We start from the raw sequence: 19579 nt of genomic DNA on the forward strand, positions 1-19579 counted from the left end.
GCCATGATGACTGTCCGGATGGATGCCTCTGTCTTGTCTATTTATTGGTCAATTGGCGTTTCACATTCCATAGGAGGTACCTCATTAGTGTTCGTCTTTGGTGTTAAAACCGGCAAGCAACTGGGCATATCGCCAGTGCTGTAGTGACGAACATGAGATATCCTTCTACGGAGTGCGAGGTTTGCCGTTTGATCGCCTTTTGTGGTTTCTTCGTCGTCGTCTTCATCTCTTGGTCTTTTTTTTTACCGTGTTGATTGAATTAATCATGACACACAGGACATCGGGGTTGACCATGTGTGTCCTTATTTTGCCGAGTAGGTTTGTCATCTTGGTAGTTTGGTCCTCATTGGACACGGCCACCCGGAGGAACTCGATCATGAAGTTCATGAAGCCACTTTCCGTTTTAAATTTAGGAATGAAGTGTGATTCATGAACATTCGTTTTCGGTTCCTCTTCCTTCTTGGATTTGGTCTTATTCTTTGGTGTTGGTTTGTCTTTTTGGTTGGGTGCCGTGGTGGGTTTTTTCGGCGTTGTTTGGGATGTCGATGGAATCGGCCCCGGAATTGGTTTTGCAACCGGAGCCCTATTCCTGACATCTTTTGTCCTCCCTTCCTTCTTTTTCAGCATCAATGAGACTTCATTGAAACTTACTTTCTCTTTTACCTGGATCTTTAGAGTTTCCTTGGTGTTTTGGATTTTCGGGCATTCAGGAGAGTTCGCTGCGTGACCGCCTTTACAGTTCGAACATTTTTTTTGAATGCCCGCACTGCAGTCGGTCGCCGCATGACTCCCCCCCCCACACTGGGCGCACACAATCTTTCCTTTGCAGTACTTGACTGTGTGCCCCAGCTTCTGACAGTTGGCGCACTGCCTTACTCTCTGTACATAGGGGTGAGTACTTCGGTTGAGGTAGACGATTTTAAGTGCCTCGGGCGCTGTACCTTTCTTGAAGGTTAGGGCGACGCTTCCCTGGTCCTTCCCCTCGGCCACTTTAAACCGATATACCTAGGTTGCTTGGTAACCCCTCTCTATTAGATCCTCCAGAATTTCGTCTCCGGTATATTCGGCCGGTATCCCATGAACAACCACCTTGTCTATTGACAAGGTGGACGGTTCGGACACCGTCACGGTCATACCGAGAAGTAGGTTCTGGGCCAGCGCTAGGTCCATGTCAGACCTACTTTTTAGGGCAAGTCTAATATGTCCCGGCACTGTGATCTTTATGTCGGGTATGTTGATAATACCCCACTTACTCTTCAATTCCTTGCCCAAGGCCGTAAGTTTGGCTCCTTGGAAGGACTTACCTTCCAGTGGCCTCACAAGTACGACGTGGGTCTGTTCTTCTCTCCTTTTTGTCGCAGGAAAGAACTTTGGTGCAGGGCTGCTTTTAAAAGCGTCAGCCATTGACATGGGTGAGCTAGCCTCTGTCGCCATCGTTCTTATGCTGCCGAAAAGTAAAATCGAAAACAAAAGGAGGGACTGAACAGTGTTGATTAAGGTTGTATGCTGTTGTTAATTAATGGCGTAAGCTGATATAACTGTTGTTAACCCTTTCCACAAAGAGCCGCTAGTCAATCAGTGTTATTAATACTAATTAACTATGGGTTCCTATTGCTTGTATGAGTTTACTTAACAGTTATGAGGCTTGGTAACTATAATAATAATTTAGATTGTTAGTGTTGTTTTAAGCTGGTATAACTGTCGTTAGTTTAGTTTAAAAAATATTTTATTCGTTTGAAAAGGATTGAACAACAGGCAAAGCCTATATAAGTTCTTTCCCAGGGATACAGAAAATAATAAACGATAAATATGACATATACATAAAAATAAAATTAAATATAATAAATTGTAAAACCGAACATATATACAGTTTCATGTGGAAATGATATATACGATGCAATTTTTTGATATTATACAACAATATTATGTAAAAGCGAATCAAAACCTTTGAGTACTTTTAATAAAATAATGGACTGCTTCAAAAATCAAGATATTGGAGGTGTTCGAAAGATTTGTAGAGCCATTTAAAATTAGATCTAGATTAATAGTTTCTGTGAATACATTTAATGAATTGAATAGTTCGATTCTGATAGCTGAATAAGATGGACAAGAGAAGAAAAAGTGGAAATTATCTTCATCCGAAGAATTGCATTTTGGACATTTTTTTGATTCAGATAGGTAGTGGTGGAAAAGATGATTATTGAGATTACTAGATTTATTTCTTAACTGACAGTGAATGATATTTTCCTTACGGTTTCCATAATGAAAGTAACTAGGTTTTTTATGTATAGGATACTGACTCAGGAGACTAGACTTAAAAGTATTGAGAGACGGTGATAACTGCACATGCGTAGGAAGACTATTCCATAGTTTTATTGTGTTTGGGAAAAAACTTTTTATATAAGAAGACGTTTTACATTGTGGTATTTTCAATTTATGGTTTCTAAGATTGTAATAATTTGTTTCGGGTTGTATTTCCATTAGAATATCGGATAGATACTGGGGACTATAGCAATTAAGGATTTTATAAAAATAGACGAGTTTATGCTTTTGACGGCGTTTGAACAGTGGTTCCCACCCTAATTCGTCATAAACATGTTTTCTGTGGGAATTTCGGCGCAGACCAGTTATGATTCTCCCTGCTTCTAGTTGGATATTCTCAAGTAATTCCGAATCTTTAATACTACAATTATCCCATATACAATCCCCATACTCCAAAAGAGGACGTATAAATGACGTAAATATCGTACATAACGTAGATCTGTTTAATTTAAATTTTAATTGGCGTATTATGTTGAGTCTATTGCAAGCTTTTTTGTGAATTTTAGAAATATGTTCTGACCATGTTCCGTTTAGATGAAATGTTAGTCCCAGGTGGCAGTGTGAGGAAACTTTATCAATAATTTTGTTTTCAAACATAAGATTAGGATGATTAGTTTTTTTACGTGTGAATATTAAGTTTTTAGTTTTATTTGGGTTAAATTTTATTTGCCATTTATTTGCCCACGTTGATATTAGCCTCAGATCACTATTGATTGAATTGGCAGATTCTAAAGGGTTACCATTAATAATTGCAAATAAGGACGTATCGTCAGCAAATAATCGTACATTGTTATCTAGATTGTCTGAGATATCATTTATGTATATTAAGAATAGAAACGGACCGAGTATTGATCCCTGGGGAACCCCGGATTCAACTGACAAATAAGGTGATTGAAAACCTTCAAGGACAACACATTGTTTACGATTTGTTAAATAATTGTATATCCAATCACATAGGTTTAGATTAACACCATACTGACGCAGCTTATATATAATTCCAATGTGCCAGACTTTGTCGAACGCTTTAGAAATATCACAGAATACAAAGCTAAGCTCTTTCCCTTTATCTAGATTACTTATGATTATATTATATATCTCAAGAAGTTGGTTTATTGTTGAATCATTTTTTTGAAATCCTGACTGATGTTTAGATAATAAATCATATTTTTTAATAAAGTTGTACAGGTGTTTTAGGATAATTTTTTCAAAAATCTTACAAATTGTGCACGTTAAGGAAATGGGGCGATAATTTTCTGGTAATTGTGGATCACCCTTCCCTTTAAAGGCGGCTATGACATGTGAAGTTTTCCATATGTCTGGAAGTTGTTTAGTTATAAGGCACAGGTTAAATAGACGAGTTAATGGAATTACTATGGCAGGAGATATGTTTTTTAGAATTATTGGGCTGATTTCATCTGGTCCTGGTGGCTTTGAAGAGTCGAGTATTTTTAATTGATCTTTGACGTCTTGTTCAGTTACGATAAAATCATTCATTGTGATATCAGAGCGTGCATCAAAGGGAGGTAATTCATGTGAGGTATCTAATTTTGAAACAGATGTAAAGTATGAATTTAATACCGTCGCCTTATCAAGTGGATGATAATAAATTTTGCCATTGATGTTAATTGGGGTTTGATTATTACTGTTTACTTTTTCCATTTTCACAACTGATTTTACTAATTTCCACCACTGATTTGATGTGACTTTGTGATTATTTATTTTATTAGTGATTTTTGATTTAAAATCATCTTTCGCTTGACGTACGAGTGAAATTACCTCATTTCTAATTTTACGGAACTTTAACCAATGGTTTGGGTTATTTGACTTTTTGGCACGCTTATGGGCTCGGTTTCTTTGTCGAATTTTTAGGCGGATGCAGTTGTTCATAAAAGGTTTATCATTGGGTCTAATTGTGACTACTTTACTAGGAATGAATTTTGATGTGTTTTCGTCAAGGACATTTTTAAAATCTTTATATAATTTGTTATTAACACTAATTAACTATGGGTTCCTATTGCTTGTATGAGTTTACTTAACAGTTATCAGGTTTGGTATTTATAAAAGAGATTTAGCTTGTTGGTGTTGTTTTAAGAGGTTTGTAACGAGTTCAATCAGTTGATTGGCTTGTACACTAAGCTTCTTGGTTATTAGATGATAGAAAGAAGAGTAGAATAGTTAAATAAATGAAGAGTCTGATAAGGAAAATAATGGAAATAAGGAAAGGATGAGAAAGAAAAATAAATAAATAAATGGAGTTAAGAAGTTGGTATATAGGGAGAATGAAAAAACAAATAACAAAAAATGTAGAAAATAAAATAGAAGGAGGAATTAAGGAAATAAGCTTATATCTGATAAAAAAAAAAGGAAAAATAGTATCCTAACAATGAATCAAAGAGAAAAGAAGCAAAAAAAAAAATGGAAGAACAAAATAAAATAAAATAAGGTAGATAGAGAAGAAAAAAATGAGAACAGCTTATACCTTGTGAAGATATAAAAATAAAGACAACCTTAAAATTACTTATGGACTGGAGGATCTTTGCAGAATCTAGTAGTCCTGGGTTTGAGGAGTTTTTGGGAGTCTGGCTAGGCTACTTTATCTATGATAAACTCAGCAATAGCTTTGGAGCTCTGGTGCACTAGGTGTTATCAGTACGAGTACTAATTAACAACTGATGACGGAATTTGTGTGATTGGATCTGATTTTTTATTGGATTACTAGGCTTGTCATTAATTAACAATAAATGGTGTGATTAAGGTTTTGTATATTGCTACCGGAGTTTTATACTATAAAGTGTGATTTAATTAACTTTGTTTAATGTGTATTACTAAGAAAATTTTACACATTTGTCAACCAATTTAGTGTATTGCATTCAACACTTGTCTAGATCAGGAAGGTCTCTGTCTCGGCTACTACTTGGTTAGATTATATAAATATGATGGAAAACTAACTGCTACCTGAAAGGGGCACCAGCTCGTTTGGAATATACCTGCCAAACGGGGAACAGGCAATAAGCAGGAAACTGCCCAATAACTGTTCGGTGTACACTGCAGAGCTTGCCGCCATTCGTGACGCTATATCATGGATTTCCCATCAAAAGACTAGTAAGTTCGTCATTCCAAGCGACTCTATGAGCAGTCTGATTTCAATCCAAAATGACAACTCGGACTCAAGACCAGAAGTCATTTTGGAAATCAGGCAGCTGTACCAGAGGGTTTTAGAGAAGGGAAGCAAAGTAGAACTCGTGTGGATTCCATCACATGTCAACATTAGAGGAAACGAGGAGGCAGATCGACTCGCCAATGAAGGTCTCAAGGACACAGCACCACTCCGCACCATAGACTACAGCACCACGGAAATCTACAGTATGGTCAAAAGACAGGTCAATTCAATCTGGGAATTAAATCTCGTTGAACTTGACACATACAGATTCCGGCTGGATGACAAGATCTACACAAAGACAACACTCAATCACCCTAGAAGAGATATTTGTAGACTTATATCGAAGCTAAGGGTGAAAGAGCGGCTGCGAGACTACAAACACCAAGTCATCATCTGTGAGTGCGGAGAAGAATGTACCGCCAACCATGTCCTGGTAGACTGCGAGGTATACGAGGAGGAGAGTAGGGAACTAGTGAGAACAATGGAGACCAACAACATACCATTCAACACTAAGAACCTACTCTTCCCGAGACCAGATCTGAAACTGCAAATCTTCGAACAAATCCACGCCCTAATGGACACAGTTGGACTAAGTAGAATAGTGAAGTAAGAGGGGGTCACGGTTAGACGGGCCCGGCATCTAAACACTAAACTACATAGGGGATTTATACCAAACTGGCAGGATAGTGGAGTAAGGGGGAGTCACGATCAGACGGACTCGGCATCTAAACACTATTCCACCAAAAACAGACACCAAACCTACAGAGTGGGATAGTGGAGTAAGGGGAGGTCACGATAAGACGGGCCTAGCACCTAAACACAAACCCCACAAAGATGACATCTACCAAACTAGCAGGATATTAAAACTGATACCAAACCCAGAGAGTGGGATAGTGGAGTAAGGGGAGGCCACGATAATACGGGTCTGGCACCTAAACACTAACCCCAAACGATGACATCTACCAATCCAGAAGCAGACGATATCATCTACCAAACGATATGTTTTATATTAAATAAAGGGAAGAACTTCCCACTAAACCAAATCCATGGCCTAAGGCGAAATGGAAAGATTGCAAAATCATATTCTAAAAAACAGGAATCAGCTTCGGCTCTCCTATGTCTTGTCTGCGATATCACTTATGTGGAAGCAGACGTTAAACACCAAGAACGAACGGACGAACTGCTCACATCATTCTTCTTGAAACTTGGTTCAAGATCCCTGCGCCAATTTGTCTGTTTGAAAGAAGAGGGTCTACAAGAACCACCTTGCCATTGATTGTGATGTGTGTGGAGGATGGCAACACAGAAAATGTAATGCAGGTATGTTACATTTGCTAGTCTTATTTTTGGTTTTAAAACACGGGGGATCATATTGACATAATTATTTAGACACACGTGATATTAGGAAACACTTTGCATTTCAGACTAGATCAATAATATATCCAACTAGAGAGAAAATGGCCAGAAGATCAACCGCTGCTGCTAGACTTTTTATGATTATGTGAAGTACACTTGGTTAGAATCAAGAATATGGACAGTTGAATCCTGGTCAGTGTTTGGTAGAAGTTTTAGGACAAATAATGATGTAGAGGGGTGGCATGGCAAACTAAACAAAAGGGCAAAGAAGGGATGTTTACCATTTTATTTGTTGATTACACTTTTATACCAGGAAGCGGATGAAATACCAAACCAATTAAAATTAGTTAAGGAGGGAAAGCTACGTAGATACCAGACAACAAAAACTAGAAAAACAGAGGGAAAAATAATGGAATTGTGGAGAAAATATTGTGAAAATGAAATTACCACAAGTCGTCTATTGAACAAAGCCGCGCATATATATGGTCCAACTGTTAACTAAATCATAGCTTGTAAATAATTATTATTATTATTTTTTTTATGATTACATTGTTATAGGTCAGGTTTTGAAATAGATGTGTTTATTTTTTTCAATTTTTATATGAAATATTTTGAAATGTGTATTAATAAAATATGTATTTTACCGTTTTTTATATGAAATAATTTTGAATATGTGTATGTTTTAATAAAATATTGGTTTGTAAAGGAATTGAATCGCCACCAAATGTCTCGTTATATGAAATAAAATTATATTTACTAATTAAAATATTATACAAAGAACAATTTGTCATTTTTTCAACTTCACTCATTACAAAATATCGTTGCAGTAATTATACTAATATGAGGCTATTTTATATTGGGTTACAATTTGATAATACAGGGTAGTATTTATTGTCATGCAAACATATACTATTCAAAAAAAGTAGGGGATATTTGATTTTTAAGTGTTATTAAAGTCACCTAATGAAACTGACGAAGAAACAAATGACAAAATGAAATGAAGTTCACATTCATCGATTTATTCCAAATGATCGTTAGACTAAGTAAGGCACAGACTGACCATTATAAGGGTAAAATGATACCCGGGGTCAAACAGCAAAGTTACCACAGCATCACAACCAAGTCAGTAACGGGTAAATCCTCCTCTGTTTGCCAAACAAGCATTGATCCGACGTAGCATACTCCTAATGAGACGTCTAAGGTCATTTTGGTCCAGATTGTCCCATTCCTGTTGCAACGCAGCAGCAAGTTCTTGGACATTGGCAGGACGTTGACGTAACCTCTGTCCAAGCATGTCCCAGACATGCTCGATGGGGGAGAGGTCGGGACTCAGTGCTGGCCAAGGTAATGTGGTGATGTTCTGTTGTTGGAGGTAACCTGTAACGATCCAAGCCCTGTGACATCTTGCGTTGTCATCCTGGAAGATGAAACGGCGGCCATGACGTCGTGCGAACGGCACAACATGGACTGCCAAGATGTTGTCCCGGTAGTACTGGCCTGTAACACGCCCTGCAACAACATGTAAAGCCGTTCTTCCAGCAACAGTGATGCCTCCCCACACCATAACAGAACCACCCCCAAATCGATCATGTCTGATGACGTTAACGTCTTGGAAGCGCTCGTTTCGACGACGCAACACCCTCCTACGTCTGTCCAAAAAATCAACAGTGAACCTTGACTCATCTGAAAACATCACATTGCTCCAGCGTCGATTATCCCAGTGTTGACGATCCCTACACCAACGACGTCTTGCCTGAATGTGATGATCTCTCAAACAAGGGATCACGCGAGGACGTCGGGCGCGAAGGTGACCCCTATGCAGTCGATTCCGAATCGTCTGGCCACTCACTCTCACACCAGTGTCTGTTTGAAGACGAGCGCTGATCTGATTTGCTGTGATGACACGATTTCTCAAGGCCAAGGTACGGATAAATCGATCCTGGGCTTGAGTTGTCGCCCTTGGTCGACCTGAGCGTGGTCTGTCCTGTACAGATTGTGTATCACGGTATCTGGACCATAGCCTGCTTATGACAGACTGAGAAACATTCATCGTCCGCGTCACAACCGCCTGTGTTGTGCCGATCTTTAGCATGCCAAGGGCACGTAACCTTTCATTTTGGGTAAGCCGACGCATATCAAAATTTGTTTTCTGGTCACTAAAACAATTAAACTGATGTTTCCACCCTGGAATTCAATGCCACAATGACTGTAACATTCAAAGTCAGAGTCGTGCAAATCTTGGGTTGGACCCCCATGATGATCCCAAGCATCACCTGCATTCCATGCGGTAGCTATTGGTGCGTTTGGGCGTCACATGTAACTGGAAATGTTTCTTCTGTTAGGTTCTATAGTGACTTTTTTCGTAGTCATTTGCATATTTTAGTATTATGCCCCCAAAATCAAATATCCCCTACTTTTTTTGAATAGTTTGCCTGTAAAAGAGTCAATTATTATTCGATTTTCATAAAAGTGACACCATTTGATGTGTAATGTCAATTTTAACTAGGTCAAACCAATTTAACATTTTCAATATCACCGGAAATGACGTAATTTGGGCAAAAATTGTATTTATAGCCTTCGAAACCAGTAATTTATTCCAATGAGTCATATTTGTTATTTGTTTAAAATTATGATATTTGATTCAAATCAACTAATACAATGAACCCTTACGATCATATAGATATCACAAAATGGTTTCTAACTTGTTCAGTTGCGGAGAAATAGGCAATTTTCAACAGGTCACTTTTTAAGGATTTTTGTCAATAAAAGTGTCAATTATTATTCGATTTTCATGAAATTTTCACTGTGTGATACATAATGCCATTTACGATTTCATACAAGTAATTTAAGATTTTCATTATCACCGGAAGTAACGTCATTTGGGCAAAAACTGTATTTTTAGCCTTCAAAACAGATATTTTATTCAAATGAATCAGATTTGTAATGTTTTTAAAATTATGATATTTGATTCCAATCAACAAATAGAATGAACTCATTCGATCATACAGATACCTCAAAATGGTTTGTAACTTGTACGGTTGCAGAGAAATAGGCGATTTTCTACAAGTCATTTTTCAAGGTTTTTGGTCTATAAAGGTGGCAATTATTATAGGATTTACATAAAATTTTCACCATGTGATGATGCTATTTCTGATTTCATAAACCAATTTAACATTTTCATTATCACCGGAAGTAATGTAATTTTGACATGATCACTGACATGTAGCAAATGAATTGATTGCTGGATTTGGTTGTTTCTGCGTCCATTTTATTTCATGTGTGCAATGCTTATGTGGAAACCTGTTTAACGGTTTCATTGGTACCGGAAGTGACATAAGTTCAAGGGTAAAGTAGCACCGGTGAAACCCGTCATTACTGCTTCGCAGTTCTAGTTATTTTTTTTATTGTAAAATTTGTAATCACGATACATGTTTGTTGATAATAATGGTAAACTGAGTTAAATCATCAACAAATATTAGCTAGGTTGTATGATTTAACCATATAAATCAATTTTGAAAAGTTTCTACACATATTGAACTGTTTTATTATATATTTTGTATTTGTTAAGATTTTATTAAATGAAAATAGGTTGATTAATTTATTAGTATGTATTTACCATTTCATAGTTTTAATGCAATTGTATGTTTCCTTTATTCATTAATTGCATTATATTATTAATCATAACATCGTGTCTCACACAAAGCATAAAACAACCTGTGGGTTGCACATGATGATAGTACCTCGCTGGGACGAAGTCGGGGGGCGCTCTGTAATCACTAGTTCGAACGCTGGTTGTTTAGTAATTGGGTTTATTGTCGATTCAACTCATGTAAACAATACAGGACGGCTTACAAAATAGTCTACAACAAAGTTTACATCTACAACACAGTAAACAACACAGGTTAAAACAATATACGGACGTCAGGCGCCCACCATCGTGCATAACCGCATGGCTTCTATCTAAACAATAATAATCAGTTACTATGACAATAATACAGATAATTCAACCGGGCACATGGATGCGGCGCTCATCGGCAGCATTCAGCGTTCTTCGTCTTATGGGCAGGGTTCATGGTTTCTAGTGTAATGGTGAATACGGAATTCACAAATTACAGTTCACGGACATGAGCCTACTAAAATTACTATTTACAACCGATTCGACTTCGCACATTGTCCTTAACTGCTCATCTGTTTGAGAGGTTCTGAGAAACTGTTCATTTAATAAGGATTGGAGAACTTTTCTAACAGTTCTGATTTGGCGCTCCCACACGCCTCCATGGTGTGATGCCGCTGGTGGGTTAAAATGCCATTTAAATCCACACTTAATTCCGAAGTTGTTTAGTTCAGTCAAATTTAAGCCCTTGATTGATGATCTCAATTCGTTGTTCGCACCAACGAGATTTGTTCTGTTATCGGAATATAAATCACATATTGGTCCACGGCGTGCTATGAAACGACACAAGGCACCAATGCAGGAAGTTGTATCTAACGAATCGCCTATCTCAATATGGATAGCACGAGAAGACATGCAGGTAAATAAAATACCGTATCTTTTCTTAAGGGATCTGCCACATTTCACTTGAAATGGTCCGAAATAATCTAGTCCAACTCTTGTAAATGCTGGCTCATCTGGTTTGACGCGAAGGATGGCAAATCTGACATTTTCTGCTCCCCTTGGCGCTTCTGATACTTTCTACAAAGTACACAGTTTCTGACTAATTTCTTGATTAAAACACCGCCTTTCACAATCCAAAACTTTTGACGAAGATCAGCAAGGGTGTGGTTTCTTCCTTGGTGACCTACTTTTGAATGTGAATGTCTAACTATCAATAAAGTCACGTGCGCGTCTTTTGGCAAAATAATCGGGTGTTTCGCATTATGTGGTATCACAGCATTACAGAGTCTAACGCCTACTTTCATAAGCCCTTCATTAATTATTATATCTAAATTTGCAATATTACTGTTACTCTTGACTATTTCACGATTCCTTAAGGCTCTCATTTCATTTGGAAATGACTTTCTTGTACAAATTTCAAAATCACTGTTTCAGAAGTGTCCACTTCATCTACACTTTTAAAAATTTTTCTTCTTTAAAGAATCTGGAACTTCTAGATTTTTCGATCTAAGGCGAAGTATTTGTTTAAGACGGATCCACCACGAAATAGATCGCTTTAGTCTTAACCAGTCTGAATAATAAGAAAGGAGTTTATTTACAGTTTCTGCTGACTTATCAGGTTTCACAAAGTTTACAACTATTTCATTAGTGTCATCTGCTTTTATCGAAAGGTTTTCCGGCCAATCAGTGATCGGGCGATTCAGGAACTCGGGGGCTTTCAACCAGTTTCTAGTCACTAATTCACGAACACTAAGACTTCTTGATGCATGATCAGCTGGGTTTTGAGCAGCCGGAATGTAGCGCCACTGATCATCAGTCGAACCATCATGTATAATCGCGAGTCTATTTGCAACGAACACTTGATGTCTGGTTGTCTCGTTTCTGATGTACTTAAGAACTGTTTGACTATCAGTCCAGAAGAAACACTTGTTTATTGGAATGGAAAGTTCTCGTTGCAGCATGTTGTTGACCCTCACTATTGTTGTTGCTGCAGAAAGTTCAAGTTTTACTATCGTATGTAGTTTGATCGGGGCCACCCTGGATCTGCCAATCAAGAATGATGTATGAATTACACCGGCTTCATTTTCTAGTCGTAAATAAGTCACTGATCCATATCCGAGCTGGCTCGCGTCAGCAATATGATGTAACTGTGTGCTAACAACAGCTCCAAAATCCTTAGGTTTAATACATCTTGAAAGTTTCAGTTTCTATATTCTTCAAATCATCAATCCACTTATTCCATTCGCGACAATGATGAAGAGGAATGGGCTCATCCCAAGAAAGCTTCTCTCTGCATAATGCTTGTAGAATAATCTTGGCTTTCAGGATGAAAGGAGCAGCGATTCCAAAAGGGTTGTACACCGAGCTCATGATGGACAAAATATTGCGCTTTGTCGCTTTAGAATTCAAATTACTCATGTTGACACTAAATTCTATCATATCAGTTTCAACAGACCACTGTACGCCAAGAGCACGTTTAACAGGAAGACTGTCAGTATCGAAATCTAGATTCTTAAATCCTTCTTCTCTCTTTTCTAATGGAACGGTCTGAAGTAATTCTTTACTATTACTGATCCACTTAGTAAGGTTAAATCCGGCCTTTGACAGAATTTCGCAAAGTTCTTTTACATATTTACACTCTCTGTTACACAGGGTTCCCGCGGCTTCGTCAAACATTGGTACACAACCCTCAGACTATATACGTATTATGCCAGACCACTTTGTGTTTTGAAACCCACTTTGTGTTGTGTTTACCGCACATGATTGCCAGAGTGGTAGCAGGAGAAACAAGGAATCAATTCAACACGGCCTAATCTAGCATCAAGACTACAAAAGTTAACTTTCACAATGTTCACTTCCACTTCTTTTATCTTGTTAAATCCATAGAACAGCCACCCAAGAGGCGACTTTATTCCATAGGGTTCACCTAATTGACCTGTTGCAAGTTCTAAGGGTATGGTCGCAGCTGGCACGTTAATTCCAATCATGATGGAAACTTTAGGGATCTGAATTTCACGAACATCAGGAACAGAAATTCCATGAAAATGTTGATATTTGTCTATGTCATTCTGAGAAGGGGCATCAGACGCAGTAACAGGCATCTTGTAAAGCAGGTAAGGTGACAGCAAGTCAATAAAATGAGTACCATTCAAGTCTCCGATTTGTAACACATCGGTCACATTTTCAGTCTTAACAGCTTGTTCACTGTTCAAAGTTTTCACGTTAAGGGTCACAGGTCTACACCAAACTTTCAAAGCGGTTGTGATATCTGGTGTCTCGAATTCTGCACTAGAACCATTATCAACAAATGCGTAAGTTGTCACGCTATTGCCGGTTATCTTGGATCTTATACGTACAGGTGTAACAGTCATTAGTGGATCACCATTAGAGGCAATTTCTGCACCACTGGTACTACATGTTACTGTCAAAGAACAACTGGAAGTCACATTAGCCTTCAGTAGGGTATCATCATTTATGTTCTGTTGATGTCTTCTTTGATCATGGAGAATTGTGGGATGGGATCTCTGACACTTTGTGCATCTTGCAGATTCAGGAAATATACAGTTCTGTTTCCTATGCCCACTGTTCAAGCATAAAAAACAAAGTCCAGCTTTAAAACAAAAAGACGATCTTTCTTCTGGTGATAAGGCACCAAATCTACGACATTCTAACAGGAAGTGCTTGCTTTCTCGACCACAGTAAGTACAAGGTGGTTTCTTGGCTAAATTCTCAGGTTTAGTATTCTGGGTACCGGAACTATTCTCCCTTGTCACAGAAGCCAGAACTCGTTTAGGTCGAACCGAGTGAGTAGGATAGCTTCTCTGGGCTAATTGTGTATCGGCGCGACGTTGGTATCCAAGACCTGCCACGCGTGGGTCATTCTCATTTCTGGACAAGTGACCAACAAACGACTCAAAATCTTCCAATGTTGGAGAGCGGTTATCAACTTCACGTAACCTTCCAACAGTATTAATCCAGCTTTGTTGCCAGGACAATGGTAACTTTAACGCCAGTAATTTCAAATACTCAAAACTGTCCATGCTTTCCATTTCCAGGTTTCCAATCTTCGCATTACAGTAGTTGAGGATGAACACAGCAAATTTTCTTATGGCGAGTTTGTCACCTACATTTATCTTGGGCCACTCTTCAGCCTTACTTCGGTATGCAGCTGCCAATATTGGGGCTTGTCCATACTCTCGCTTCAATAACATCCAGGCGCGATCATAACCGTGTTCTGGTGGGTCAATGAGTGGACATTGCTTGATTAATTCACGAGCTTCACCTTTATCAAATATTCTAATTTTCTGGCATGATCACTGGTTTTACTTTCAATGACATACTTAAAAGTTATCACGAATGTATTAAATGACAAAATATCTGTTCCATCAAATATCTCAATGTCAGTTGAAGGCAGGGCTCGACACTGCCGGCAGCCTCGGCGTCCATGGCCTTCGAATTTTAGAATTTGGCCGCAGATTCGTGGCCGATTTTTAACTATTCACGGCCATGTATGGTCGCCGATTAGTGCTGGGTATCGAGAGTTATTTTTACTATCGATAATCAGTATCGAAACAATCTTATTTTCACGGTCGTAATGAAGACTGGATTACGTATTTTAAAGTCAAACCATACGATGTTGTGATACTCTGATAGATGTTTTTTGTTCGTCTAATTAATAATAAACTGTCTCATATTACGTATAAATTGTTCTTTATTTTTAAATAATGTAGCCTTGGTTCTGAATGACGAAATACCATTGATATTTGATAGGCCTATGTATGTGCAGGAACCAAAATAAAATGTGCACGAGTCGATTCAAAACATTGCGTACATGAGCGCGACAAATACCAACATGGTGGACAAAGAAAATGTAATAGCCTAAAGAGCTTGTTATCACGAATTCGTAAATTGTTTATTATTATTAAAAAAATACAGCCTTGATTCCGAAAGAAGAAATACAAACGTTTTTGTCATCCATCATTGCTATGTAAAATTTTATAATGAGCAGACGAATTCTGAAAGGGGAAAAACTCTGAATTATTTACACATCCGGGTATCTCCAATTTAGCGAATTCCATGATATGGCAATTATTGTTTCAAACTAAAGTATTGTTTAAATGTGCGTGAATTAATTTTAACATTTTTTTTAAAAAGCTAAATTGAGATTGAGACTTTGAAGTAAATATAAAGTGACTGATGTAGGCTATTGACATTGTATTATATACAAAGGGTTAAGTCACAGAAAACATTGAGTCGACTCCTAGTCCTAGTCACGCACGAAAAATAGACGAAGAGAACGATACCGGTACTCGATAGTGCTTTTTGGCATATCTTATCGATACTATCGCTATTTTACCCAGCTCTACCGATGATATAGCAATACTTTCAACTCTCAATATGGCTACATGCCCATTTTTTAAATATTTTTTAGAATAAAAAAATTGTACTAACAACGGTACGATAACTGTAAGGATGCATTATTTTTGTGAAAGTAATAAAAATATTGTTGGTGATGTGATAGGCAAGCCTGTAACAACATTTTGACTGAAAAACAAGATCTACAATAAACAGATTTACATATGATCGACATATTAAAACCTTCATATTTCATGACATAAAAATTGGCCTTGGATTTTCAATTTTGGATCAAGGTTGCACTTTGGCCTATCGTTTGGAGCCCTGGTTGAAGGCAAGGAGAATTCTCTTTGGTTCTCGATCAGCTTATTTAGAATCGCCACCATAGACGAGTCTTCACCTCTTGAAGTATTAACGGGCATGTATTGCACGTGATCAGACCGAGGGGGTGGGCCTGGGTTCACTGGTTCTACAATGTCACTTGTAGCATTCACAAAATTAGGCTGGCTAGGAATACGAAATGTTTCTGGATCATTCACACGATTCTCTAAATTAGTGTTCTTGATAGGAGTTAATCTTGGCATGCTTCTTTCAGTTTCAGAAAACACGGAATCATGATCACTAACAACTGGTTTCTGTTTTAAACGACGATTCAATTCTCTTGCAGCCTGAAGTTTTGACTTTAAAATTAATTCTTCTTCCTTTCGTTCTAAATCAGCTTCTTGGGCCTTTAATTCTAACTTTCTTCATAAGAAATCAGCCTTTTCTGTTGCTCGACGAATTTCTAATTTGGCAGCTTCTAATTCTAGTCTTCCTTTTATATCTTGTTTCCGTTCTTCAATTCTGGTTCTATCTTCCAGGGTTTCTAGCATGCACCGGATTTCAATTTCATCTTTAAGACTTTGAACAAAACTATCTTTATGGTTTTCTGTCGATGCTTCATGATTAGCTGTGTTATCTACAGGAATCACGTTATCAGCGTCATTCTGTTCTACATTGTTTTCTTGTTGCTCACCAACTGGATTGGGGGCATGTTCATTTTCATTTACAGCAACACCGGCCCCGTTTGGGGGAGTATCGCCATTATGACCCGTCTCGTCTTCCATAATTACAATCGCCACGATTCTGTCAATGAACGGGCGATTGGTAACATTCTCACTAGTTCTATCCAAAGTCACATCTCTGCACTGCACACAAATGACAGTAGGCAAATATACAATAAAACCTTCATGACATTCTAAAATTCTCAATTCTACTCACGAGTCCTTATGTTTTCACTAATGTGGGTTGCACATGATGATAGTACCTCGCCGGGACGAAGTCGGGGGGCGCTCTGTCAATCATCACTAGTTCGAACGCTGGTTGTTTAGTAATTGGGTTTATTATCGATTCAACTCATGTAAACAATACATGACGACTTACAAAATAGTCTACAACAAAGTTTACATCTACAACACAGTAAACAACACTGGTGAAAACAACATACGGACGTCGTGCAGGCGGCACAATACTGGATCTTCAATGAGTCACGTTCTATTTTTCACTCGGCAACCCGGCATATCTCTGCAGATTCCACTCGGCCAACTTCGGTTACTCCTCTACACCAAACCATGTTTCCAAACAGAGTTATCTTTCCGTGACCCGCAAATTATATTTTTAACAATGAGTTGAATTCTATTTTTCACTCGGCAAACTTCGACAGATTCCGGAAAACCTCGGCAGAGCTATATATATATAGAAACTATAATATAGCCAAAGAAATATATACTGACAGTATATATTTCAAAGATATAACTCTACGACTTGTCACTTGATCCTTGATACATTTTCCAAACTGAGTTATCTTCTCGAGACAATAGGCCTATCGTATGATTTCCCTACCGATCGCCGCCATTTGGAACAACGACACTGCCGTCACTTGACGTAAGGCTTAGCTTCTACCTACTTTTACGAAATTTCTTGATTTCTTGATCATTTTAAATAAAAGCAATTAAGCGGTTATGGCTGAACTTTGTCTATTCGGTCATTCTTTTATTCATCGTTTATCCCATAGGATTGGTAATAGACTACCACGTCATTTGGGGGGTGGGGGACGGATCCATCGTGTTTGGCGTAGCGGAGGGACGTCACTATATTTAAGACAGGATGTAGGAAAGATTCCTGTTAGTGTTGATGTTGTTTTCGTTCAGACTGGGGGTAATGACATAGGTCTACACAATCAACAGGCTGTTCGCATTGTTAACGACATAATTAACTTAGTTAATTTGATTCGTCAGCAATGCCCATGGGCTGTTATTGTTGTGGGCAATTTGTTTGCTCGCCTCAAACCTCGTGGTCTGAGTGATAAGCAGTACAACGAAGTTAAGAATTCGGTGAACAACCTGCTCCGCCACAGGTTGTCATTTTTATATCGAGTGCTTTTTTGGAATTCCAGTCGGAAGACGAGGTATAGGGCATTGCACTTCGATCGTTGGGGAGTTCACCTTAATGCTGCAGGCAATCGTCTTTTTGCCAATTCGATTCGTGCAGCATTTATAATGGCTCTTTCCCTGTTCAACGAGTGAACTGTTCACTTATTATTATTAATTCTATCGTTGTCCATTTTCTTGGTGGGAGCATTATGGTTTAGTAATGCACCACAATGAAGGCTACCGGTAGCCTTCAAATCTTAAAGTTAAACCTTAGTAAAGTGACTCAGGTGTTTGACATGTAAGTTTACATTTTTTTTTTAATGAATATTATAACTTGACCTTGTAAACAAATAAAGATATCATGTGATCTTTTCTGTATTAAATTTATATGCATTATTTAAATTTGTAAAATAAAGAAGAAGCCAGTTAAATTTCAATAATTTATATTAAACATACAGTATGCAAGAGCAAAATCTGCCTATTGTATTCGTAGGTCTTTCTTTTAAACTTTAGGCCTTAAATGTTATAAAAACTATTAATTACTAAATTAGACATTAATTAACTTATCCAGACCATAATCTATTAATCAGCTCTCATGCAATGTCAATGATAGCTTCTCTCTGTTCTACTGGGATGTCCATTTTCGTTCAAATTACTTTTTAACTACACTTTTTTTGTAAGTTAGGATGTGACTAGGCTAATGAAGATGGATGTTAGAATGGTTTTAAGTCATTTCAATACTTGTTTGGAAAATAAAATGTAGAAATGATTTAATTATTGTACTCATTGAAGTCATAGAAATGTAGGGTAGAATTTGAGCAAAGTTATGACTTACATTGAAATTTCCCTGATTGCAGGTGATATTGACATTCGGGTTTGCGTTATACTCACACTCACATGTATGGAAAGGATATCTTGACATAATTACTTGCATTACATGTATTTAAAATGATTTTGAAGCTTTTCCAGTGACGTTTATTTATTAAATAATCACATGAGAACATTTAGAGTTGATTAAGCATTGACACTTTGGATAATTCTGGAATGGATTGATCAATTAAAAATAAGTTGAAGAGGTAGTAGTAAAAAGGATATACATTAACAATTTAAAGTCCCACTGTCAATATTTGAAAACAAAAATCTACATTCAAATCTTATCTGGAACAGTTCATTGTGTTACAAGCCATTTGTTCTTAATAGATAGCCGAATTTCTTTTAAATGTTGTAATACTACTAGGGTGATTTGATGATATTCATCGTTAGTTGGCAATTGGTGTGCATGAAAGTATTCTAAAATTGCTTCCAGAATATTTTTTTGAGATTCGAAAGATCACTTCATTATTTTAACTCTGGCTGACA

At 37.6% G+C, this 19579-nt stretch overlaps 1 long non-coding RNA gene across 1 annotated transcript in view; it reads left to right on the top strand.

The window, feature by feature from the left end:
* The window catches only part of LOC126821209 (uncharacterized), a 39374-nt gene that overhangs the window by 15894 nt on the left and 3901 nt on the right, over nt 1-19579 (top strand). The gene's annotated exons all lie outside the window — the stretch shown is intronic.

Source organism: Patella vulgata, chromosome 5, assembly GCF_932274485.2.
Source record: "Patella vulgata chromosome 5, xgPatVulg1.2, whole genome shotgun sequence".
In the NCBI taxonomy this organism is placed as follows: domain Eukaryota; kingdom Metazoa; phylum Mollusca; class Gastropoda; family Patellidae; genus Patella; species Patella vulgata.